General features: G+C 40.4%; 1 long non-coding RNA gene across 5 annotated transcripts in view; it reads left to right on the top strand.

Moving 5' to 3' along the window:
• Positions 1-24,877, top strand: part of LOC104141563 (uncharacterized) — a 109,504-nt gene extending 84,627 nt beyond the window's left edge. For 4 of the 5 annotated variants that reach the window (XR_011141584.1, XR_011141582.1, XR_693562.2 and 1 more), the window contains 2 exons: positions 20,243-20,365; positions 22,991-23,196. This is a non-coding gene — a long non-coding RNA (uncharacterized lncRNA). Of the gene's footprint in view, positions 1-20,242; positions 20,366-22,990; positions 23,197-24,362 lie in introns of those variants that run through there. The other variant, XR_011141583.1, reaches the window with a different exon arrangement.
• The last annotated feature ends 379 nt before the right edge of the window (positions 24,878-25,256 follow it).

Here is a 25,256-nt window from a genome sequence, read left to right on the forward strand (position 1 = left end):
TGCAATCAAGTAAAAATTCATGTATATGTTATTCCTTATTCATCTGCAATGGAGATAGTTTGTGGGTTCACCTTTATGCAATAGTTGATCAATCTGCTATTAAATTCTGCAACAGACATACAGCTAATTTGGCAAAATAGTTATAAGGTTCCAGATACTTATCTGCAGGGTAATGATGTAGTCCTATATTGTTATAAAGTGAATTTTTGTCACATTGTCTTAATACGGGTGCACAAGAGCTAATTCATTAATAAACAAAGGAGTCTTGCAACTGAAGCGAATAAGGCAGGCCAAGCTTTTAGGAAGAAGTAATATCTCTTCCTAGACAATCTAGTTAAATGGAAGAAAACAGGTAACACTTCTTCAAGACTGAGATAGATAAGAGCATTCAAAGAGGGGGTTTAATATAATTTAATGCATTCACTTTTAGCTGTTCTGTAAGTTAATTCAAGGTAACCTTCCTGAGTGCCTCCATGTAGACAAACCCTCAGGCTTCTGAAAACTGAGGTAATATATTTGCTGCAACAAACTGGAAATCCTCAGTTCCCACCTAGCCTCCAAACGAAACTGTTGGAGTCGAAGCTCTTCTGCAGTATCACTCCTTTGAAAATGTAAGGCATGAGGCTCCTGAGTGTCGCCAGGCTCCCGAGGGTACTGACCCTGCGGTGCCAGAGGACAAGAACAATGACTGTGCTCTCTGCCATAGTCCGTGCTATTCCCTGTCTTCCTTTTCCCTTCTCCTAGCAAAGCATAGTCTTAATTCTGCTTGAGTACTGAAACCGTCTCAAGTCTGTACATGTTCATGAGTTATGTAATTTCTGGGCCTTCTCCTCTTCCCATGAAGCAGGAAAGCACCACCTGCTTTTTTGGTCAATGAAGTTAAAAATACCAAAAACAATTTGAGCAAGAAAGTGTAAAGAAAAAAAATGAGGATGGGAGACCTAAGTATCTTTCACCATAAACTGCCTTGAAGAACAAGTAGAGCTCTGCAGTTAATGTGACCTTGGTGATCTGGGTACATTGACAAAAGGCAGAATTCAATAACTGGAGTGGAGCTGGATGTTATTTAAAAACAATTAAAATACTAAATGCTTTTCTAGTTTACCTACTGGGGGTGCTCAATGCACATTGCTGATCATTTCTGCCCAATTGATTTGTCAGTCATTTTTAAGTCTTCCTCTTGCTAAACGCAAAATGTTTAAGGAAGCCACAGGAGAAATGACCCAGATACCCATATCACAGTAGCAGCACCATTGCTATTTAAGAAGAATCAGCCAAGTACGTAATTCACGTTTTTATTTCTTCAAAGGATTTCTGAAGTGTCTCCTGCTAGAATACTCTATTACAGTATCTTAAAATATGTGGAATTATATCCATCTTATTCATTAAGGAGGACCTTTAATTTAAAATGCTCCCAGAGAGACCAGCCTTTCAGACGGGCCTCTCTTTCAAACGGGAAGCTCGCAGCTTTGTGTCCGTCAGTGTTCGAGACGCGCAAGCTCTGCCATACAGGCCATCTGTCTGTACAGCATTCCTCTGCCGTGCCGGGGAGGAGACTGCAGCAAGAGGTTTCTCAGTCCACTGAGCAAGAGTACTGCTCTTTTAAAGGACAGGCATGATACTTGACTTCTTGGGCAGTAACTGGGGGTAAACAAAATGGCAAGTGATCAGCTAAAGCAACCCGTTTTTTCCTTGCCATAGCAATTTCAAAATGCAGATCCTGAGCAAGAGCACCTCCTCATAGCTCCTGGGTCCTTGACTGAGAGCTAAGTAGGGTTATTTCCTGATGATTCCTTGTACTTTCTTCGTCATTTCCTGGCTCCTGTATCCTTCTGATGCTGTGGCTGTCCTGCAGTGATTACAATGCCTACAAAAGTGCCTGAGTTAGTTTAAATCTCGGTTCTTTGGATGAAACTACCAGCAAACAGCAAACCAGCCACCTGAGTTCGTATCCAAAGTCCTCAATAGATTTGCATAACCTCTACTCAAGCCTATACGCACTGCTGTGGCTTCACTACCGCAGACACCTGAGCTTAATCAGTGAAAGTGAATACATGATGTAAATATTAAAGAACTGGATTTTTAAAAAAAAGAACATTCGAATGCATGGGGATTTTGAATGAAAATTAGGAGATAAAAGAAGAACTGGCTGTTGACTCTTCTTTGAGATATGTCTACGGTATTCCACTAAAGGGAAATGGAGCCTGAGCTCTGAGAGCAGAACCGGCCCAAGCCTTTGCACTGGAGTCAGCCACAGGAGAGGGGGGCTGGGGCAAGACCAGGGCTCAGACACATGTTGTCTGGCAAAGGTAGGACCAGAGGGAGAAGATGACTCAGGATGAAAAATCACTGTTAGTTGGGCATCCTTCTGCTGTGGGGTGGAAGCAGTTGCTATCACACACAGAGACTGCATCTCAGCAGCAGTAACAGCAGCAGCTGTTTTGGCCTTGTGGTGCTCTTGCATGGGCAAGCACATAGGAGAGCCACAGTTCTTTTACTCACTTCACAGTCTTTTGTTTTAGGTAAACACCTAGAGCATGATTAAAGCAGGCCCTGTTCAGGGATACTTAGGATCTACCACATAATTTTGATTTTTAAAATTTGCTAGATAATGAGTTGGCTTGCAAATCAGACTCTTGAGATTTGCAGGAGTTAGAAAATGGCAAAACTGAGTTGTATATATAGTCTTAATTCTGTTCTTTTGTGCCTATGAGTTATTATTTTTTTTGCTGTGTAATTATGTGCTATTTTTCAAATAACAATGCAATACTATATGCTCAGTGAAAGTTTTAATATAAATATATACCATCTTATAGTTCTAGTCCACAGAAATTATAAGTGCAGAGTGAAAGAGGTAGGGTTTCTTCCAGACAGTAATTAAAACAGTGTGTCATGTATCTGTCTGTGTTTTTTGAAATTAAAGACTGGATCATAGCATATATCTATATAGAACAAATTAAATCTTAGGCATGCAAACAACCATCTCCAATTTTTGGCTTTCAGCTGCTGAACCCTTTGTCTTTATCTTTTCTAGAGGACAGTTTTTCATAGATTTCTTTACAAGAAGAACAGAAAAAAAAATCTTCAGAATCACCATCTCCTATGCATAGAGTCCCATATGCAAAGGTTAAGAATTGTATTGCCTTTAATCTGGGAGTTTTCCGTCAAGTAAAGCAAGGGACCTGTAGCATCCTAACTCATTGACTCTAGGCCTTGATGATATGCTTTTATTAGCGTACACTTGCAAGGCATGCAGAGACACTCCCACCTGGGACAGCATATCTCCATTTCTAGCATTGTCAAAAGATGCTAAAAAGAATTGGCCCAGTTTTACAAGTTTGTAGGGAATGTACAGATTTAAAGGCCCTTTACACAGTGAATTGAAAATAAATTTCCACAGAACATTCCCCAAAACTTTCTTGGTATTATTTCTCTTGCTCACATTTCAACTTTCTAACCCCAAATACACTGGTAATAGAGCAGAAAAAATTAGGAGTATTTTTTGACTGCAGAAAGAGTTCCATTTTAGTTTGTTTTTTGTTTTAAAAACCCTGCTTAGCGTGAAAAGAAAGGGACTTAGGTCTAGCTATAGTTTGCAGAAAGTTAATCTTTAAGTGGGAACTATACAAAACATATTAGCACTCAAAACTACCAAATTCAAGAGAGAGATATAATGAGCCTCAGATGGAAATGCTTAGGCGATGGAAATTACAGTTACTACCCTCATTTTTCTAAATCTGGAGACTCCCAAGTTACCTTACACTGAATTATTGCCAGTTGTAGGAAGATTTCGGTGGCCGTTTTTTGTTCAAGAGTGTTTGCACTCATTCTGCCTTTTAAGTAGTGCATCCACATTATTGTGGGCACTTTTAAAAGAGCAACTTACTGCGAGAGTCTGTACATATGACCTTCATGAGTATGTCAACAGTTCCATTTGCAGACTGTTTGCAGGAATCAGTTTTCCTTTCCTTCACTTCAAAGTTGGATGCTGGATTATACAACTCACCAATTCCTTTGACTGGTCTTTCTGTTCTCCGAAGATTGACTCATTTCCTGTGTTTGAATAAGATAGTAAAAGTGGATATAAAATATTATTTTGCAATTGTAATTAGAATAGCTCTCAATGCAGATATTAATAGTGAATTCTAAAACTCTGCCTGATAACAGCTGAGTTTATGGTTTCATGGGCTGGATTCTGCTCTCATCTATTTCACTGTAAACCCAGAGTAACTCCCAGAAGTCTATGGACTTGCTCCAGATTTCTGCAAATATGTCTGAGATCTGCCTCTTGCTCTAAGCTTTTTCTGCAGTGGTGGTGACATCACCAATCTGGATAGATGAATCAGGGCATGGATGAATCAGTTCAGGCAAAATTAAAAGCAGCTCATTCTTTAAACTGAAACCAGTGCTCTTTGGATTCATTTATATAAAGAGACGCATTACCTCACTGCTCCTCTGAACCAGGTAGATCCTATTTATCCTCTATCATCTTTTTAAAGTCATGCCTCTGTTTGATCCTTTGCCTGTCATATTTGGCTGCAGTTCATACTATATTCTACCAAATATTAGAGCATGAAAAATTGCAGAATTCAAAACAGAGGCACAGAAACAACAAGCAGGAATGAGATATCTTATATCAGTGAGGCATGCAGCTCTTAGTACTTTCAAGTAGAGCGTGTTGTGCAAGAGCTCTTTGGAACGCAGGTTAGCTGTTAATTCTTGATTGTGTCAGCTGCTGTTTTACTTCAGATTTTCCATAAGGATATGTGTATATATGTGTGTATTTAAAGCAGTGTGGGAGGATTTAGGTTTTGCTGGTTAGAGTTCAGAGGCTGAACTGCAGTGTGTAATTCTGAAATCTACTTTTGTCATTAACTCGTATCAGAAATATTACCTTGGAACACCTGCCTTAAATGTACAGAAGAAAAACATCAAAAATGGTAGCACACTGGAATGTCATGATCATCTTACACCAGTTGTTTCCCCTTTTAATGCAAACTTCTAGGATGTTCTCTTTATTCATCCTAAGCGAGAAGGCTTAGAAGCAAGAGAAAACATAAACCAGTGTAATTTACCCAGATGAAGGCAAGTAGAGGAGAGTCTACTTTGTCTGCAGGCCGAGGGTAGCTGCTGCAATGCACACTTTGAGTTACTTCTGATCTCAAAGAAGTTAGATGTTAAATTCAGAGCTTCACATTTCTACATTACCCGATCAATCCTGCTACTGGCTGGTAGTAACTTAAAGACACCTCTGGTGTCTCTTTTGTGGGCTACTGTATATGAAGAACATTGATGGTCAGTTTGTTTTGTAGTGTGTTTGCTTTCCACATATTTCAAAGATTGCCACTTTACATTATAAACTGACCTTCTAAGAGAGCCAGAGATTAAATAAACCACAGAAAATGAATTGCTTTCTTATGATTAGATACATTAAAGCCAGCACTTTAAAAAGTAACTTTTTGAGCTCAGAATCTTACCCAGGAAGCATCATTCCAGAACTATGCTAAGAATACAAATGGTCATTTTTACTGTTTTTCGGGGTGCAAGAGCATTTTGCAAACTATTGGTGGGCTTCCTGCCCAAAGAAGTTGCAGGAATTAGCGTTTGGCTGCCGTTCAAGTTTCCTGTGTGTTCCTGAATGTGGCAAGGTAGCAGATTTGAAGCATGGTTATAGTCTGGTTGCTCAAGCTGGATTTTCAAGAATGCTGTGGTGCATGTGGCTGTACTTATATAGCCTGGTGCTGTGCCCAAATCCAATTCGTATCAGTCCAATGATTAAGCCATCAGGGCAGACTCACTAATTTAGATAGCGGTTGCCCGTCCAAGGTTCTGCACATACCAACTCTGGTGGCTCTCAATGGATTTCAAGAATCTGCATCTTCCCAGAGGACAAGGTCTAGGGAAAAGGATAAATGATTGCAAATCAGAAGGGCAAAAGAGTATGAACATAACCTATGATTGAGTCTGGGGACAGACAAAAGTGGGATGGAGGAAGCTGTAGGAAAGAGGTTCACAGGACGACAGGGTCCATAGAGGCTCCTAGTAAGGCATTGAACAGGTGGGGCTGCATGAGGACATGTAGCAGAGCGATGCCATGCCACAGTCCACCAACACCTATGAGAGAAAGAGGAGAGCCAGTTTGGTGCTGAGGTCCTGTTAGTTTGAGAGTCTGTGAAGGTCAAGGAAGTTCAAGGTTATCTCTTGATACACCTCAGTCTCCATGGATGACATACACACCTCATACCACTCCATTTTCTCAGCTGGATGTTTTGGCTCCTGGGACTTCCAGATGATCCTGAGAGCACTACTGGCATAAGCAGCTTGTGCCTACCCCCAAATCCTGAAGCCAGCACTAGTCCCATTGCCTGTCCTTGCAGTCCTTACAGCCACTGTTCACCTAGCTGAAGACATTGCTCCTGTCTAAGAAGAATTCTCCCTAGAACAATGACCATCCACAACACGTGCCAAATAATAATGAACTGCTTGATTACCTAAGTTAGAATGTGGGAGGTAAAAAGCTGAATGCCAGATAATTATCAAAGCTTGGTTTAAAAATTTCAATGTGTTGTCTCTTGGCAGATTCTGCCTATTCAGAAGACCTGTGCCAGGGTCTCCCTGGGGGTTACTGTAGTGCAGAGAGCTGTCACTTCATATGAGGAGGTCTACAGGCAGAAGCAGTTTATTAATGGTTTAGTGCTTGGCTCTTCTGGATGCCGTTGAAGAACAGTGAGGCTACACCAGGATTCCTCTTACCTTGTGTGAGACAGGGCAATCAGATGTGATCCAGTGTCTGTAGGAGCTTGTCATCGTGGCATAGAACAGTTGACACTATGCTTTGCAACAAAGAACTCAGGGACGGGGAACCTTTCTTGTCCAAAGAGAAAAGAAGATTTTCTGTTTTTTGAATGTCATACGTGTACATCAGGTAAAACTACTGAGCAACCTAATGCATGCTCAGATATATCTGGCATATAGAGTAAAATGTACTGGTGGCCATATCCTAATATGGATTGTCAGGTGCACATATTTCTTAATGATATCTGTCTCCTTTGGTTTTGACTGTGAGTGCAGTTATACTTCCAAATAGGTACTTGCTGATGTTTTCATTTCTTAAAAGTTGGTGACATAAAAGGCCTTTGCACTATGTACACTGTTTGCTTAGGAAAATTCCACTTGAACTCTGGAGCAATCTGAAGAATTCTGACATAAAATTTGAGGGGGAGGATTTTGCTTTGCACTTGCTCTTGACTTAAGTCCAGTCCCTTTGAAGGCAACCGTAAAGCTAACATTGATTTAAATGGAAGCGTAAGTAAATCGATCCCAATTGCTTTTGGAAGTCCTACCCTGAACATTCAGAGCTCATGAAAGTTCCCATTTTATTTCTTTTGTTATTTTCAGAGTGTAGTACGCATTTTACAGTCTAAAAAGGAAGCCCGCCTGTTTAGTTTTTTGTTAAAGTGAGTTAAACTGATTTATTATAATTTTTTTCAGTGAACAGTTTTGTTTCCCTCAAATCTGTAAAGCCTGGAACAAAGTAATGCTTTCGAGAGACTACATTTAGAAAGACAACGAAAAGAAACACTAGTGATTTGGAAACATCTTTTTTTAACCTTCTGGAACAATTTTTTTCATAATTTTCTATGCTTTTTTGAGAAGCTGTATGGAAACAGAAGCAATCTTAATTTCAAAATAAAAAATTAAAATGAACTTTCAATTATTTTATTAAACGGTTTTTGCTTAGTGAAAATTATTTCTCTGCCTGAAACTTCATTTGACAGTTAATTTAAAAAATATTTGCCATCTGTTCGAATTTCATTTTGGAATTTCCTGGAAAACGGAAAATCCAGTTTGTGCACAGTTGTAATAAGTGGGAGACATCTCACTCAGCATTGCAGAATGATGCAATTCTTTTTCAAATTTCTTTTTCAAGAAAAAAATCTGGAAAATCTGCCTACAGTAAGAAAGTAAAGAAGTACCATCTTCTTCAGTTCATCCAGAAGATGAAGAGGAGACTTGACCATGATCTGTAAATTTTTGCAGAGATGGTTTCTGATAGCCCAGAGCTCTTGAACTTTGCAGACCAAGACACAAGCAGGCAGAAAAATTCAGATAGAAGTAAGACAGTTTCATGGTGATGCTAATTAACTTTCAGAACAATTTGCTTAGCGAGGGAGTGGATTTTCTGCCATTTGAAATCTCTAAATCAGGATCAATTTTTTTCTTTAACTGTGTGTCTTCCAGTTCGTCGCTGGGATATAGATAAGGCACAGGAATTACCAGCCGAAAACCTCTATCCTGTGCTACGCAAGGTGCTAGAATAGTCCCTTCTGGCCTTAAGTCTGTGCATATGCATTTTAGATAGAGGTAATAAATAAAAGAATTCAGAGAACAGCATAAAAAGGCGTAGAAGTTGACAGTAGAATTGTCTGGTTACTGCACATGTTGTGCTTTAGTATTTAATCTTCTATTCAGTTCTTTCAGGCTCAGTCTCGAAAGGCTCAGATCTTAAAGAGTAAAATAAAGAAGAGAATTTAACTTGAGGGATCTGCCGTGGGATGGGTTTTGCATGTAGGGGATAGCCAGCGGGGGCATTGGGGGAAAGTGGAGAGTTTGTGAATTAAGAGTAGGCAGCCAACCTGATATCTTTGCTGTTGTCTTTAGATCTATAGATTCCAAAAGGAAGTGGATTAGATTTATGTCGATGTATAGAAACAGCCTTTGGATGTAAACAGGCTCCTAACGCAGGTGAAAATCATGTATTGATTACTTAAAGAAAGTTAAAATAAAAGCAATTTTTCCCCCATTTCCACACATTGCAGCTTTTGGCCTATCCACTCATAGCTAAAAAAGCATTCTTTCCTGATAATCAAGCTTCAGCTGTCTGAATTTCAGGCCGAGCCTCTCATCTTGAGCTCTGCTGAAGAGCTTCTTTAATTAACCATTATACCACAGATGTTATTGATTTTTTTTTTTCAAATCTGGTTGAAACATCATTGTGCTGGATCGTCGCCAAGATGAAGGCCTGAATTTTTTTGTGCACTGCTTTTACTCCTTCTGCATACCTTATTAGTCTCCATGTCTGTTAAGTGCAACCCTTAGTATTAACTCAGAAAATAGAGCATTGATTTTTAGCCTTGCAGCCGTGATCTAAGGGCTCCTAATTTGGAATGTGGAAACCTGAGTTCTTCGCGAAGCCATATTACTGTACACTTCCTACAAGTAAGACCTTTCACTCTCTTTACATTTTTGCCAGACTTTTGATGTGGTTTAAAGTTCTTGGGATTGTTTTATTGCAAGAGCAATAGGACAAGGTGTCCAAACATGCCTGCCTACATATGCAGATGTGTAAATACAAATAGTCTGATTTTCAGAGGTGCTGTTCACTGCAGTTTCTGATGATTTCAGTGGGGTGGCGGCAGCTCAATCTCTCTGCAGACTTGTTTGCTTATCTTCAGCTGCCTAAATGTTGTTCTGGGAGTCTAATTTTGTTGCCCAAGTTTGAATGTTTTGGCTCTGTTTTTTTTTATATTGACTGTAAAATCGACTCTCTGAGTTTGGGATAGTCAGGTCAAATATTAGTGTGGCATAATATCACTGGTAGAATTAATTCTTGAATTAAATGACTCAAATCAACTCTGCATCATCAGTGGGTTTTTTACACTGTAGCCTGTGGGTGAAGCTGAATCCAAACTTTGAGTGAATCTCAGCCTTCTTAACAGCAGTGCATTCCTTTCAAAATACGTCTTCCTGCGATGATGAATTCAAGAACTAAAACAGCGACAATAGGTTCTTAAAATCCGATAAGATTTCTCTGAGTTTAGTGATACGTTATTTAAACATAATTTGAAGCTTTTAAAATACTGTAATGGCACCTCTTGACCTTTCAGAAATCACATGGAGCAAAAGATGGTGAAAAATGTTTATTTACTCTGCATTAGAAGCTAAATCCCTGTTCCTTCTTAGAACCGGTAGTTCTTTTATGCTAGGGAACTCATGCATGGCGCTTCCATTCTGCAAACAAGAGCTAGACAGTGCTACTTGAGCTGAAGAAACAATGACCTGCAGTCTATCCTATGCCTGAGTGATAAACAACAATGCAGACCTCTTGACAAGCTCTGGCATCAAGCGTGGAGTCTTGCAGCTCAACATGTCTGCTGAACAGAAGTTAGAAAAAGAAAAGATCATCTTGTAAACAATTAATTAATGTTTGTCATGAATTATCATTTTTACTTCCTTCTCAAGAGGCTCAAAGGGAATAAAAAGGCATTTTTGCAGGTGGTGGCATTCAAAGTAAGGGCAATCAAATGTTTGAGAGCAGTGGCACAGCACTTTGAGTCTCTAAGGGTGAATGGTGCTAGGATTAGAGCACAGCAGGGGGTTGAGGGTTTCAGGTGTGAAGCTTAATGTTTGTGATCAGCAAAAAAAAGTCTTGAATTTATCTAAACTGCTCTTCTGCTAACAGTACTTCTAGCACATAAATGTTCTGAAAGTGACAAGTGTTCTCATTGCTCTTCTAACGCAAACATGATCTGCATTTGAAAGATGCATCCCTTTTGCCTAAATTAGAATGTGCATCACAAAGAGCGTAAGATGATGACCCAAAAACAGTCCTCTACACACACACACACACACACACACACACACACGCACACGCACACACAAACATACGTGTGCATGAGAACCCACGCTGCAATTCAAGATACAGACACTGAAATGCAAACTTCCACTCTTTTTTACACAGCTACCAGAGCTGATGCTATGTCTGTTATTCTGTTTGCACCACGGGTTCGTAATTAGGATGTTTTAGCGCTGGTCCTTCAGTTCTTCTCTAGCGTCATTCACACAGACAGAATTTAGTGTCTTTGCAATGCTGCGTGTGAGTAGCTCCATTTTATTTTGGTCAAGCAGTTTTCAGGAGTTTTATGCCATTCCACCCCAATATGTGCACTCTCCTTACCTCCTCCCCCTGCTCAGATCTCGGAGCACCACAGTAAAGATAGCACAATAGAAGTCCTAACCATAAGTTTAAGCTCTTCTGAGGTACTTAATTAGTTTGGGAATTGTATAGAATGTTTTCTATCCCTGGAAAAGAAAAACAAGGTTTTAGTAAATAAGACTAATGAACCAATCGTACAAATTAGTATCTTTCCCTACTGGGCCTTTTTTGAAAATATTTATCCTCTATTTAACATTTAACAAAAAGCATGGAGCAGAAAGAACCTGTCCCTAAGAGAAAAAGCACTGTATTGCACAGGTTAGAACCAAAAGCAGCAAGGAAAAAACTCAGATGAACACACAAATGTAGGAAAACCTGCACGGATCATCTATTTTTGCTTTAATTATTTTCACAATGAAATATGCTGTTGCAATCTGGCATACAAAGTGAGCGTACTGCATTCTAAAATTTGAGACCCACTGAGACAAACAGCACAAACTGAAGACAGTGATCATCACCAAGGTAGCTATATATGTACTCCTACCTCTTAACTGAACGATCAAAAAAAGGACAGTTGCCTAATAAATTACTTCATGGGTCTGAGCTGGCCATGCAAGACTGAGGGAATAACTTCAGCTTTCTGTTCATAAATTTGTCTATTTGAAAAATAAAATTTTAAATAGCATGGAAGGCAATTATTTGGGAATTTTGATATTTGATATTGTGATAGATTAATAAATTTACTTTCGTAAGATGTTATAAGGTAGGAGAGGAAGAGTAGTGGAGCAGAAACACTTCCACTTCTCCAATCTGTCACACGAACTGAAAGGAACTGGCAATAATCTATTAATACACATTTTTCATCAGCTAATGTCTGAAGTTAAAGGACTAGGTTTCTATTTACCCGAAGGTTCTTTCATCTCTGTTTGGCACAGGGTCAAGGACTCTATGATGTAACGCTCTCTCATTAGAAAATTTCTATTTGTCAAAACGAATTGGTTTGAATCTGTATTGTGGAAATGCCTGTTTCTGGGCAATGATGTCAGGAGAGCTTCTCAGCTCCAGCTCGGCTCAGGGGAGCGCTAGCCTGGAGGGACCAGCGTCAGGGTCAGCCTTCTCACTCCGCTCGATTTAGGCAAGGGTCTGACCTGGTCTGTCCTATTCCCCTGAGAGCTCTGAAGCCCTGTTCGGAGCCCCCGCCGGCTGTCGTGGGGGGAGCCTGGCTCCGTTTCTCTGTTTCGGGTTGTTCCTTTTTGGGTCTGCTCTGAAATTCCCTGTAGAAGAGGGCTGATTCCCAGCGAGCCCCGGAGATACTCTCCCCTCCCTCCCTCCTGCCAATTCTTTTTTTGTTTGTTTCCTTTTTGCAAGAAAAAAAAAAGGTCGTCTTCCTGAATCCCAATAAATAAGCGGAAAGGTTTGCAGCACAGGAAAACTTTTCGGCCCAGTTTAATGCCGTTTGCATGCAAAGCAAATTTTGAATACAGAATCCATGAGTTTTGCACCCACTTTCAGGATCCTTTTTCATTGTCAAAGTTTTTCCATTGTCAAAGTGGCTCAAGGAGTCCCAGGAACAGCAGGGATCTGGGCCAAAATGGGTCCACTTCAATCCCTGTTACTGGTTTCTAAGATTGTCCTTTGAGGCAGCAAATCAAAAATATGAGAAACCGCTGTGGGATTGTTTGTTTGTTTGCTTTTCCCCTCTTCCCCCCTTCCCTCCTTGCTAGCAGACGTTTGCTAAATAACTCTCCCGGCCCCTTCCCCAGAGGGACCCATGTCTGAGGGGAACCGAGCCGGGACCTTTCGTCTCCCTCGGGCAGCCCCGTGTCACAACACTGCCGACTCCCGGGAAGTCAGCTACGCCGAGTCCTGAGGCTTGCCGGTGCCAGTCAGCTGCTGTTTGAACGAAGTCCTGACCGCAAAATCAAAAGTGGGTCCAAAGAAAGCTGTAAACAGTGTGCAATGAGCCATTTGAAGGCAGCTGATGCCTCATTTGGGGTGACATGTTGTGGCTGATGAGTGTGGATGATGTGGGGTTTTCGATAAGTGCCTCATCAGTATCCTCATCATGATCGTGTTGCTCAGCCACGGCGTGTGCCCTGACTTGATTGTAATTGCCTGAATCTGCTCCTGCTGCTCAGGAGCGCACAGTAATATGCAATAAAACAGCAAGAAGTGAATGTTAACCATCTGAGGTCTGACATGGCTGCTTGCAGTTCAAGTTTTCCATTAAGGACAAAAAAAAAAAATCTATATATACACACAAATATGGATATATAATTGCATGTTTATAATAATTATTGTTTGTATATGTAATAAACTAGTTTTATAAATAATGCATGATGCCTATATATCTATCTATGTATCTAGATACATCCCCCCGACACCTGTATATATTATATACAAATGTACCTTACACACTCATGATGTATAGGTAAATATTGGAGGGATGAAGAGCATCAGGACCATTCTCTGATTCAGATTTTTAGGAATTTAAGTAGAACCCATAGTTAAGTCTATGCATAGCCTTCATAAATCTTAATAACACGTGTGCATACAGATAAGTAATTGATTTTTAGATGCAGTTAATCTACTGATGTAAATGTGTGCATGTACTTGTGCAGGTGTGTTGGGGGGGAGTAAGGTACACATGCATATGTGCTCTGTACAGTTAAATCAGTCTTTGGAAAGAACACACTTTATTTGCACAGCTTTGCTGGTTTGGATTAATACCACAACACCACTGGCTGGAAAGAAAAAAACTTTCTGAGCCCCTGGTCTGTGAGTGACAATATGAGGTATCAGGAACTTGTGCACAGCATTAAGCAATTCAGATCAGAGATGTTTTGTAAGGTGGGAACTGCAATTACCCCTCTGAGGTCGCCATGCACGAAAGGGGTTCCTAGGTGCCACGTTAATGTGCAACAGTAGTGACAGAAATGGTAGTTTTGCAGGTGGTTTGTCAAAAAATAGAGCAGAATCAGAATGCGGACTATGGTGCTTCTTAAGAGCTAATACTTAAAAAGCAGCTTGGGTTCTGTTCTCGACTTTACATATGCCTTTACCAAAATGTTATTAGCTTTGGTTATAGGTCAGAAAGGTAACAAAACAAATACATTGTGCTTGTATAATCTTAATCCATGATGTCTCCGAGTCTTTGCCTGCACTCCTGTAGTCAACAGCTTTAGGTTTTCTGCATCAACTGGGGATTTTTTTGGCACTGTCATGTGGGCATACGAATAATGAAATTTACACAGGCAAACTCCATTGACATTCAGTTAAAATTTGATGGAATGATCGTATGGGTTTCCTTCATCTCCACTGTGTTATTGAAGCCTTTCAGTAAAAGTGCACAAAAACGTTTTGAAAATATCATCTGCAGCTGCTACCTGCAGCTACTGTGCATCGTCCTGAGCGCTCTGTGCCTGCACACAGAGGCTGCTACTGTAAGGAGGCTCTCCACCGGTCCTGCTACGCTGAGCGGGAGAGATCAGTGTTAAAGTGAAGGCGGGGAAGGGTGAGAGAGATTGGTGCTTGCAGACCAAATCCTCATGGCATGAGATTTTTAAAATCCTTTAAAAAAAAATCTCTTTCCCCAGTTCAAGTGAAATTTGCACTGCCTTGGAAATGTCCTTAATATCTTCATTATAGAAAACAAATCTGTACAGATTATACACTTTAAGTCTGAGCATTTGAGAGGTAAGACAATCATTATAATTATAAATACTTCTGTTGTCATGTGTGATCAAGTGGATTCACTGTTGTAGCTTAAATATATTAACTTTAACCCTTTTTAATTACGGATTCGGCACAATGCTGGCGGAGTTGCTTCTAGAATCCTGCATTCACTCTGGGCCTCTTTTTCTATTCCAAATATGTAGACAAATAGAGACGAATTCCAAGGAGGATAGGAAACACGACTGAGGAGTTGGAAGGATTTGCTTATGAGGAAAGATTAGAAGAATGAAATGGGGAGCTTTAGTTAAATGGGATTAAAAGCAGCTAATCTATGTAGCCTTTATATGAATATGAAACCCGTCATTCATATTAGCTATGTTTCTTCCTGAAAACTGGTACATAAGATATACTGCTATACTTATTAAAAATAACTTATACTATTAACAATTCTGATTTTTTCACTGTTTTAAGAAAAGAATTTACATTTGGTCAGCACAGCAAAGTGATAACAAAGCGATGGGCTATAACTAGGTACAAGTATATGGAGACAAGGAATGGAATTTCTTGACTTAGTAAATATTGATACTGACTGGGGACAGCGAGAGGATTTTTTTAAAGGGAACGGTCACTGGACAGGAGCCCAGATTTTCTCTCAGCAGCGCCTGCAGGTAATAAAATTGTTTTTCAAAAGTAGTACTAGGATCTCCATTCCAAGAACTACTGACTACTAGTCTGAATTAAGATTTGGAATTTTATATATCACAGAGGAAAATCCTGACGGTTTAACAAACCTTTCCACATCTGTGTTATGCAGCTTTACTCTCCAACTAGAGCAGTGTCTTGCACTGGATGTTTTTTCTTTTTTTTAAATCAGGCATGCATTACTCACATGGACACAAACAACTTTGGATGTGATTTATTATTATCATTATAAATTATCTTGAGAAAAATTTAATCGTGGATTGCACCAGAGACTTTCTAGGCATTTAGAAAGAAGCAGTGTGTATTTTGAATCATTTTTACACCAACCTGAATTAATTGAAAGCAACAGCTCACAGAAGCATAAACCAAAATCAATGTGATGATGAACGAGGCCCTGTGTCTCCAACCTTTCTGAGATCTAAACAGTATATCACAGCCTCTTAAATATAAGGGTAATGCAGGCTGGAATGAACCAGCTGCTCTGTTAACTTTGCAGGACTAACATATCTACTCAAGAAACATTTTCTTAAGAAATGGAGGATAAACACTTCTTTCAGATTGCAATTTCTGCTTAAGACCCGTAACAAGAAAAATGTCATTTTCTCTCCTGAAGATTTACGTAGCATCACGATTCCTCTGCATGAAAGAAATACTTTCCAACAGTAAGATATAACGGAGAGTACACAAGAAAGAAACACTATGAAACTTAAGAGTTAGTCTAAATTAATTGTAAAAATGCTTTTTCTGGCTCTTGTCCTCATAAGCAAAGGCACTGGCCCAGATTTTTTTGATCCGGTTCACTTTGAAACCCCTCTCTAGTCCTGTCTGTGCCGGAAGGGATCACCACGTCCTGTGGCTTGGGCGCCACTTCCAACCTGGCGCTCTGAGCCAGTCCAATAGAGACATGTCTATGCAGCACCTCAGATGAGCAAAGAAATCCTGCCAGATCCAAGTTGGGCTACAAATTTCTCCTTCTCTCCCCCCCGGCAACCCTCCTTTCTGCCAATGTATACATGGTAATACCCCCAGTTTTGCCTTCCTCTGACCAAGCAGTATTCCCAGGAGGACAGATAAATCTGTCTCCTGGGCTGGATATGGTCACCACTTTGCCATTCCCTGAAACAAAAGAAATTTTCTGGGACCTGAATTTTGCTTGGGTAAGAATAGGAATGACCAAATAAAGAGCTAATTGTCAGTAACAGGGGGGAATTAACACTGCGTAGAAAGAATGACAGCAGATAAAAATTAGACTCTCAGTATTAATGTTGGAAGTCAGTCATATCTCCTTGCAAGTTGAAAAGCATATTCGACAGTTAAAGAACCCTTTATTTCTTCAAAAAGGCTACAGCCTTAATTCAGAGTTAAACTTACTCAGAATTAAACTCTTAGTTATTCAGAATTACAGCTTTGGCACAGCATGCTTGAAGGCTGGAAGGAAGAAACGGGGCCGTGTTGTACCTCAGGGCACCATTTGCACAGTTTTACTCTTGCCCTGGTAGGTTAACACTGGCATGACTCTGCCAAAGTCAGCAACGCGAGAACGATTTGTGACCCCCCCCGCCTTTGCACGTTTCTGCACCAAGGCCCAAAGCTTGCACCTGTGTAAGGTCTGGGGGCCACACGCAGACCCTCGCAGGAGCCCGCGGCCGCAGCCGGGCAAGCCCCTGCCCGCGTGGCCGCGCCGGGCTGGGGCCGGAGACGAGCCGGCTCGGACGGTGCTCCGGGGGAGCACGACCACCGCCTCGGGGCACGCCGCGGCCCGCGGCGCAAGGGAGCCGTAGGTGCAGCCCGGGCAAGTTATTCTCTCCCTAAATAGTGTTTAGCGAAGGGATTCTTTGGCCTCCTGTGGCAAATGTTCTGCTCAAATGTTCATTCTTAACACACGTCCCAAATATTTCCATATTCTCAAGATAACTTCAGAGATAAGGGGTTATTTAACTCTGTCAAATTGCGGCATTTGTTCTACACAATGTATAACTGCCAAATATTTATGTGATTAACATCTGAATTCAAGCATACTTTAGTAGTACAAAGATGTGATTAGTCTCACCAGAATATGATTTTTTTAATGGACGTGGCTCCCACTTCCCAGCAAAGATTTAATAGCTGAGTCCTGCAGGGAAGTCTCCATTTACTGAACTTTCATAGCTTTAAAAATATCCTAGGGTACATTTCCTAGCATGCAGCGTGGCGTGACACAGAATTTAAATGATATGCCGTGTTCAAAATGAGTGAACAAGGTACACGGTGTCAAGCAGTACCCGCATCCTTTCCTTTTTTGGCCAAAATCAGATAAACGACAGGTACTGCCTGTTAGCAGCGCTCTAGTGTTTGTGAGCAGCATTTTTCCTCTTCCCGGAAGATTTGGAAAGGGGGCTAAGGGGCACAAAGTGCACTTTGGGGTGAGGCCTCCGTTGCCTTCACCACCAAGAGCCCCCGTGGCCTCTCCAGCGAGAGGGCAGGAGGCACAGGGGCAGGTCCGCTCCCACGCTCGGGGAAGGGCAAGCGCCTGGTACGAGACCAGCGGCGGGGGGCAGGCGGTCTGCCTGTTGTCGTACCCCGCTTCGCGCGCGGCAGGCAGCGGCTCCGAGCAGGAAGGGCGGGAAGGAGCGCAGGGCACTGCGGGAAACCCTCTCCCACCTCCGGGGCAGAGCGCGGGGACCCAGGCTGGAACCTTTCAGACGTCCTGATAGTTCTCTTCTGTGAATTTACCTACTCGTTTTTGAACCCACTCGCATTGCAATACAGACACTGAGCGATATGGGGTAATGGCAACAGCACGGGCCCTTGTTGTTTACCCCGCTGCGTCTGCCGGCGGCGCCGGTCGCTCCTCGGCTGAGCACGGGCATGGGCTGAGATCCTCCAGTTTCCTCAAGAGAGACTCAGCCATGGCGAGGACAGCGGGTGGCTGCTCCCCCGTAGCCCAGCTTTTACTGGAGAGACTCCTAGGATGCAGGAGCCAGCCGTTGGGACTTCCCGTGCAGGTCATGTTAAATATCCCGGTTTGTTTTTTTATCAAACGGGCTTTTTTCCCCCGCTTCACACAGTTGCCCTCAGGAACGGAAGGTGGCTCCTGAGCCACATAACAGAGGGCAGAGGCCTCTTTGCACGTCAGCGCGCTTGCAAACAGAGAAATATAAAAAAGGAGAAAGAGAAAGCAGGATCATATTAAAACCAAAACCCTGCTACCTCGTGTGATTTTTAGCAGTTAGGAAAACTGCCAAAAATAAATAAGTTGGTTGTTACTGTGGGGAAAAAGCCCCAACAAACGAGAACATATGTACCGTGTTTTGTCACTAACGATGATTAGGACAGTCGGTGGTCAGCTGAATTGCCCTTCATTGAGAACTGAGGTTCAGGCTATGAACCTGATATACGTAGCTGGGTGTGCAGTAACTGCAGAATCAGCATCTTGTTTTGAAAGGACTCCTGCAAATCCTGCAGGAACATTTCAGTAGTAGATGGTGTTGCTATGGGCACCAGAAGGAAGCTTAATATAAGAGAAACTGTCTTAGGAATTCATGGGGGATGGGGGTAAACATAATACAGACGTAGTAACTGGAATGTCCCTGGCACTAAAGAGCAAACGGTATTTTGGGGGTTTTAAAGGTTCTATTAATAACATTTTAGTGGAGTTCTTTTAAGAGGGAAAATATAAGCTGGTACCTTTTCATAAGTTGCCTAAAGTGAAATATAGTAAATAGGTAATAAAGTTCTGCAAACAATGTCCGCATTGCATGTAGCATAAGCATACTGAAATTGGGAGGGTCCAAGAATCATTTCTCTCTTAAGAGAGTCTGAAGAAAAGAAATAGCAAGCAAGGGAAATAGAGGAAGTGCAGTTCCCTCCAGTATTCATGAATAAGAATCCTGCTCTGCCTTGGAGTACAGCTCAAACTTTAGGCAAAAATCACATTGGCAAAGGACAGCCAGATGATTTAATTTCATGGCTACATTTCTTCCATTCTAACGGTCTCTCCACCAGTGTAGACTACCGAAGTGGACAAAGAGAAAGGAAAAGAGGCCAGTGTAGAGCAACTGGAAGTATATCTCAAGACAGACAAAGAGAATGCAAAATTAAATTCTTGATGTGAAAAGGATGGGACAACGCGCCCCTCTTCCCCAGATACCTTTAGAGAGGATTCCATTTCAGGGCTTGCTTGCTTGCTTGCTTCATTTTTCACTGACGTGTCCCAAAGAAAGCCTGAAAGCCTTTTATAATTTCTTATTTTCTTTTTCTTTTTGGTACATGGTATACGTTCTTTTTTTTATCATTATTTTCCTGCCAATGTTAAAGCAGTTCCCATTTTTCCAGTTTGTTTCTGACACCTAGCTGTGATCAACAATGCCTCCCACTGAATCACTTCTTTCATCTATTCAGCTTCTTTTATTTCCCTTATCTCATCTCCCCCCTTCACCAGCTTACCTCTCATTAACCCTCAGGGTTCCAAACATATTGTGTCTCTCCCAAAGATACATATTTTTATTTAGACAGAAGCCATTTTTGCTTGCTAGCCTCAGTTTCCATAACTGTCTAATATAATAGTTGTGTGTAGTACATACACTTCATGTCACAGTGAACAATAAACCTAGACATTAATTTATCCTTGTCCATTGTACACTGTTCCACTTCACTTTTTCCCCCCCTCCGCACTGATAGTCACATAAAAACTTACTCTTCTCTAACATAAGAAAGAGTTCAATCCACATGGAAAAATCTGCTTGGCCAACAATTTTGTTTGACTAATAAAACTATTATTTTCTAAGAGTCACTTTAACCTATAACGATATTATTAAAACCACATTTTACTTTTTAAAAGGTTACAGTATGTTAAACTACGTTTTTGCTAACATCAGATATACGGGTGCCTTCTAGGAAATAAATTTTATCTATCTGGTGTATAACAATAAGCTTATGACTCTTTTTCAGATCTACAGATGCTTTGACTTTTCTGAGAATGAAAAATATGCAAAACCCAAGAGACTGAACTCTTGATTTGCAGCTATAACTTTTGTGATTGAAGCTAGTGAAAGGATTTGGAAATACGTACAGGTATTTTTATACGTCTCCCTTTTTACTTTCCCTTAAATTAACTGTGTAACCCAGCTCCAATACGGAAGTCCTTTCACAGATGAAATTCAGAGGATTTTTTTGCAAATGTATGTATGTTGTGTGGCATGAGATGAGGAGAGTACACAGAGGAGAGTCATTGCTCATGCTGGTAAATAACATACGTGTGCCAATAAGCGTACGCAGAATTAGATCCATATTTAAAAAGATTAGGTAAATATATGAAAGAGTGTGTAAATAACTTCAGAATTCATCATAACTGTGTAAAAGAAAACATACTTAGAAAACACGTTTTCTTTTCTACTTCAAACATTATTAACATTGGCTCTAAATAAAAGTTATTTAACACTCAAGGAGAGTCGTTGCTTCATTAATACATTTACAGGCATGTTTACTAGAATCAGGTGGAAATGTTTATGTATTATTTTAAAAGACATTAAACTGAAAATGAATTCTCCCATTTGAAGGGAAAAACTAATGGTTGGGTGATTTGATGTTTATAAAATACAAATAAGCTTTTTTTTAAATTTAGGCAACGTTTATTTTATTAGGTAAATCATCATCATCATCACTTGTCTGTATATAGTATCTTTCACAAAAACACTTAAAAATGAATACTACTTTTATAGTTTTAGATAAAATGTTTATAATTTTTTTTTTTGATAAACCAGCTCAAAATGCGGCAAATTCTAGCACAGTTCAATGTAGTCTTATGACTGTAAGCATATTACCCCTAAGAAAATTACTATAGACATTAGAAAAATTTGATATTACTGAAAGTACCAAGTTTATGCCAGGAGCAAAGTAAATGTTTAAGCTATATTGCTTCCAAGTAGTCCTTACTAATTTAATTATCACAGATACTCAGTTCTGTATAACTTAATCTCTCATTTATCTTACATTTATTATTCAACAGGTTAGCTTTCTATTATATAGGAGCTTCTTGCTGCATCAAAGGTTTAATTGAGCTCCTTTAAAAGTATCATGGCTGTCACTGTAAAAGCATGCATCTGCAGTAAGCACGTTTATAGAGAACTTACAGCTTTAAATTTCACTTAGAAAAAAGCCTTATACTTTCCTGCAGGTTTTGAATGCAGATTTACTATAAAATAAGTGAATAATAATGCTAGGTTATTTTGGAAAGTGTTCTTTCATGCAATCACTGCATTTAATACAATCACAAAATGGCAGCCCAACAGGTGGTCTTTTCACAGTGTTAAGCCAAAACAATCAGAACAAAAAGGACACCAGAATCTAATGTTCTTCAGAATTTAAAAAGCTGTTCACTTTCCTTTGTTAATTTTCAGATTTAGCCATGTTCATTATTGTTGAGCCACAAATGCAGGACATTCTTTTTTGACATTTTGCCATAAATAGACACTGACTGAGGCTGACTAGCCAGCTAGCTGTTTTGTCACATGCAAGCGGAAACTACTTATTAACAATGAGTATGCATTCTCGGTGCCTCAATGGCTGAGGAAAGCACCAGTTTTGACATGCTGCAAATCTGGCAAAGTCTAGGTTAACAAAAGTATGGCTGACAAAGGATGAAGTTTCTCTTCCTATATTTTCCTCAAAAGTAGGCATTTAATTCTGGCCTAATGAATTTGCCTGGAAGACTGGGTGTCACATTGACAGGCTCTTGAATGTCTGAAAATATACTTCTGCATTGTGGACTCTCTTTGGAGGGAACTATTAGTTAACCAGTAATTATGAACATTAGGGGTGAAATCTAAGATGAAATAGTTGTTTCTCAGTATTTTAAAAGTTGTGAAAGTTCCTTGTTACTCTGATCTCAGTCTCAGCGTATGTAACAAAAGATGGGCCCAGTGCTATGAGTCTTTAATGATGCAAGGAGCCTTTACAACTGCCTTTCTCGCACTGCATCGCACAGAACTGCGCGAGTAATGGCTGCATCATGCAGATCAAGGCTTTTCCCCCCATGTGTATGAATAAACGTGTAGAACACATGCTTTGCATGAAAGGCAGAGCTAAAATGGCACCTAACTGTTCAAGCATATAAACTGAATCTAAATTCAAAATTTCAAATATATCAAGTACATATATATACAGCCTCTGCTGCTGCTGTATATTTTAAATGTAGTACCTGCAGCCTTTTTATTTTTTGACATCTTCAGCTGAATTCAAAACTTCCAGGCTTTCCCATTCGGGGGGTTTTCCCCCACTGGACTTGTTCAACAGGCAGCTTCAGAACTGACTGGTTCCTACCAGGCTGGTTAAGCCACTCATGCAGAGGGCTTCTCCTCTGCAGGGCGACACATCAGTGGCTTGCACGTTCCTCTGCCTCTGTTGCTGGTGCACAAGATATTGCTGAGGAAACAGTCTGGCCTGAGCGTCTCCTGCTCACTGGGGCCCCAGCTGCTGGTGGGGGTCCAAGCACGAGCAGTGCTCTGAAGCAGAGCAGCGTCAAGCAGCAGGGAGGTAGCGTCGAGTCACCCTCGACTGAGTCACTATGGCTGCGTCAAGCCAATCTATCACGGCAACTTAAGGATCTAGTGCATTAGGCTCCATGGGGTGCGCTGAAGTAAATGCATTTCCATATTAAATACACAAGTCATTACTTTATCAGACCTTTTTCTGTCACAGGAGGAAAAACCAGAACGCTGTGCTGTGTAGCAGAATGGCGTCAGGCGGTGCATGCCATTGAAAGCCCATGCGAGCTGTTGGGCTCCAACCTTGGCTGGACTGTGGATGAGACCAGTGTTTGTAGGCGCTCCTGGCATTGGGTTTGAGGATTTGAAATTAAACATTTGTTGAGCCGTTATATTAAAAATAAACCCTGTTAAGCTCTTACTTTCAGCATTCAATTTTTGATAGAAAACATTGCTTAAAACTGTCTTATGAAAAGATAGATTGCAAATATTTATTTATTTGTTTATCTTGTATTTGATAAATATATTCTATTTTTTAATTTATTTGTATTGCAAATATTAAAAATTAATATATTTTACTTTTAAAACATGCATATTCTTAATTGCTGAAACCGGAAAAAAGATATTTTGATCATCGCTGGTAACAATACCGGCGCATGCACAAGGAAATGCATGTCCTACTGCTGTCAAAGACAACAGCACAGTTTAGAAGAAAACAACTTTTAGATACAGACTTGGTTTTGCCTGCTAGCAAGGTGGCAGCTATACTGAGCAGTGAATTCTTCCTCTTTAGTTTAAGAATTTGAAATTAGTAATGAAAAAACTCAGTAGTGAAGCCATTATCGAACAAAGGCAATGTCCAGTGTTGTTTGCCACCCTGATGTTTGTTCCATGGTTTACTTGAGCCCAGCACCTGTAGAGGAACCACTTTATAAATGAGCGAGGAGGTGAAAGCCAAAACCTGCAGTTTAGACCGTGTGGTGTGAACCCAAAGATACTTTGGCAACCTCCTTCACAGCAGGTCTCCCCTCCTGGGTTCCTGAACCTGCTGGCCTATTTTCCCTGCAAACGCTCACAGATGGCTGTAAGTCCTCACAATGTTGCTCCAAAGGAACAAGTTCATGCTTTTTCGTACTGACAAAGGTTAAATTGTTCAACTTTTTTATATGTAAGTGTAAAATCCATAATCTTCATAGTTTTCAAAGGGAATCTGTCAATGAAGAGCTTAGGCAACCACCACCCAAATGGACTGTTGGGTGCTAAGATCCTAAACGATTAATACATTTTATAAAAGGATTCTGGCTCTTTTTAACCATAAAATGTACATGGACCAGAAAAGTCAGTTTGTTTAAAAAAAAAAAAGAGCTCAATGATACAAAAGCGGGACTAGATACTCTTTCCATTCTTATTCTTTAGTTTTATTCTAACCTTATTATCAACCCAACATGTTCAATGTTTTTAAGAAGAAGTATTCTAGCCTACAAAAAGTTCCCTGATAGAACTGTTAAAATATGGTTTTAAATCAAAAAGCTTTTAATAAAGAAATGCACTTATACAAAATATCTATGTGTATTTTTTAAACCTAGGTCCCAGTTTCAAGACTTACAAGTTTGGAAGAAAAATTAATTCTATTCGTATGGCAGAGCTGGTTTTAAGGGAAAAAGGACGATTTCTCAGAACACAGAGAAACTTCACCAGAATACATCAAATAGCACTGAAAGTCAATTAATGCAGAGGTAGAAAAGGGAAGCATCCAGCTTTACCTCTCTCCAGACTGTGATAAGTCTCTTGCAAATTTAACAGTCAGAAACGATTGTTTTGTTTTCGACAAGTGGCATTACTTCCTCTTATACTGGAATTAAAATTGATTAAAGCTGATTCATGACTTTTCAATATTTTCCGCATCCGTTTGTTGCTTTCTATTTGAAAACATTATTTCAGTGAAATTAACACAGATAGCTTTTCCTTGGTTTTTTTTTTTTTTTTTGAACTGTCTAAGTATTAAGTTGAGAGATTGGTATAACTAGTGTTTTCTGACTGAGCATATTTGCTGCTACACTATGCTGGTGAATTTAGCATTAATTTCACTTTAGGTAGTAGAAGGGGCACTTTTTAATAGAAATATTTTCTGTAAAAAATAAATGCTTTTAGAAATGATGTCTTCCTAAGGGAATAAAGGTCTTTTTTGTCACGTTGTTGTTTTACTGATTCTTCTGGAAAAAAGTGAACAAAACCACTATAATTTCTTCAGAAACCACACACAGAGAGGTTCTCAGAACAAAAGTTTTGTTGTGCTGCTTGCAGAGGTTTCCCGTCGGAAGCCCGGCTCCTGCTCTCAGGTCCGTCTGGACAAAGCGCAGGGAGCAGCAGGTGAGCGCTGCTGAGCGAGCGGCAGCGGGTTGCGGGGCTGGGGCCGGGAGCGCGGCGCAGCCTCGGCTGCGGGGACTGAGCGGCCGGAGGACGGCGACGAGCCTCCTCTC

This window comes from Struthio camelus, chromosome 5 (genome assembly GCF_040807025.1).
Source record: "Struthio camelus isolate bStrCam1 chromosome 5, bStrCam1.hap1, whole genome shotgun sequence".
NCBI lineage: Eukaryota > Metazoa > Chordata > Aves > Struthioniformes > Struthionidae > Struthio > Struthio camelus.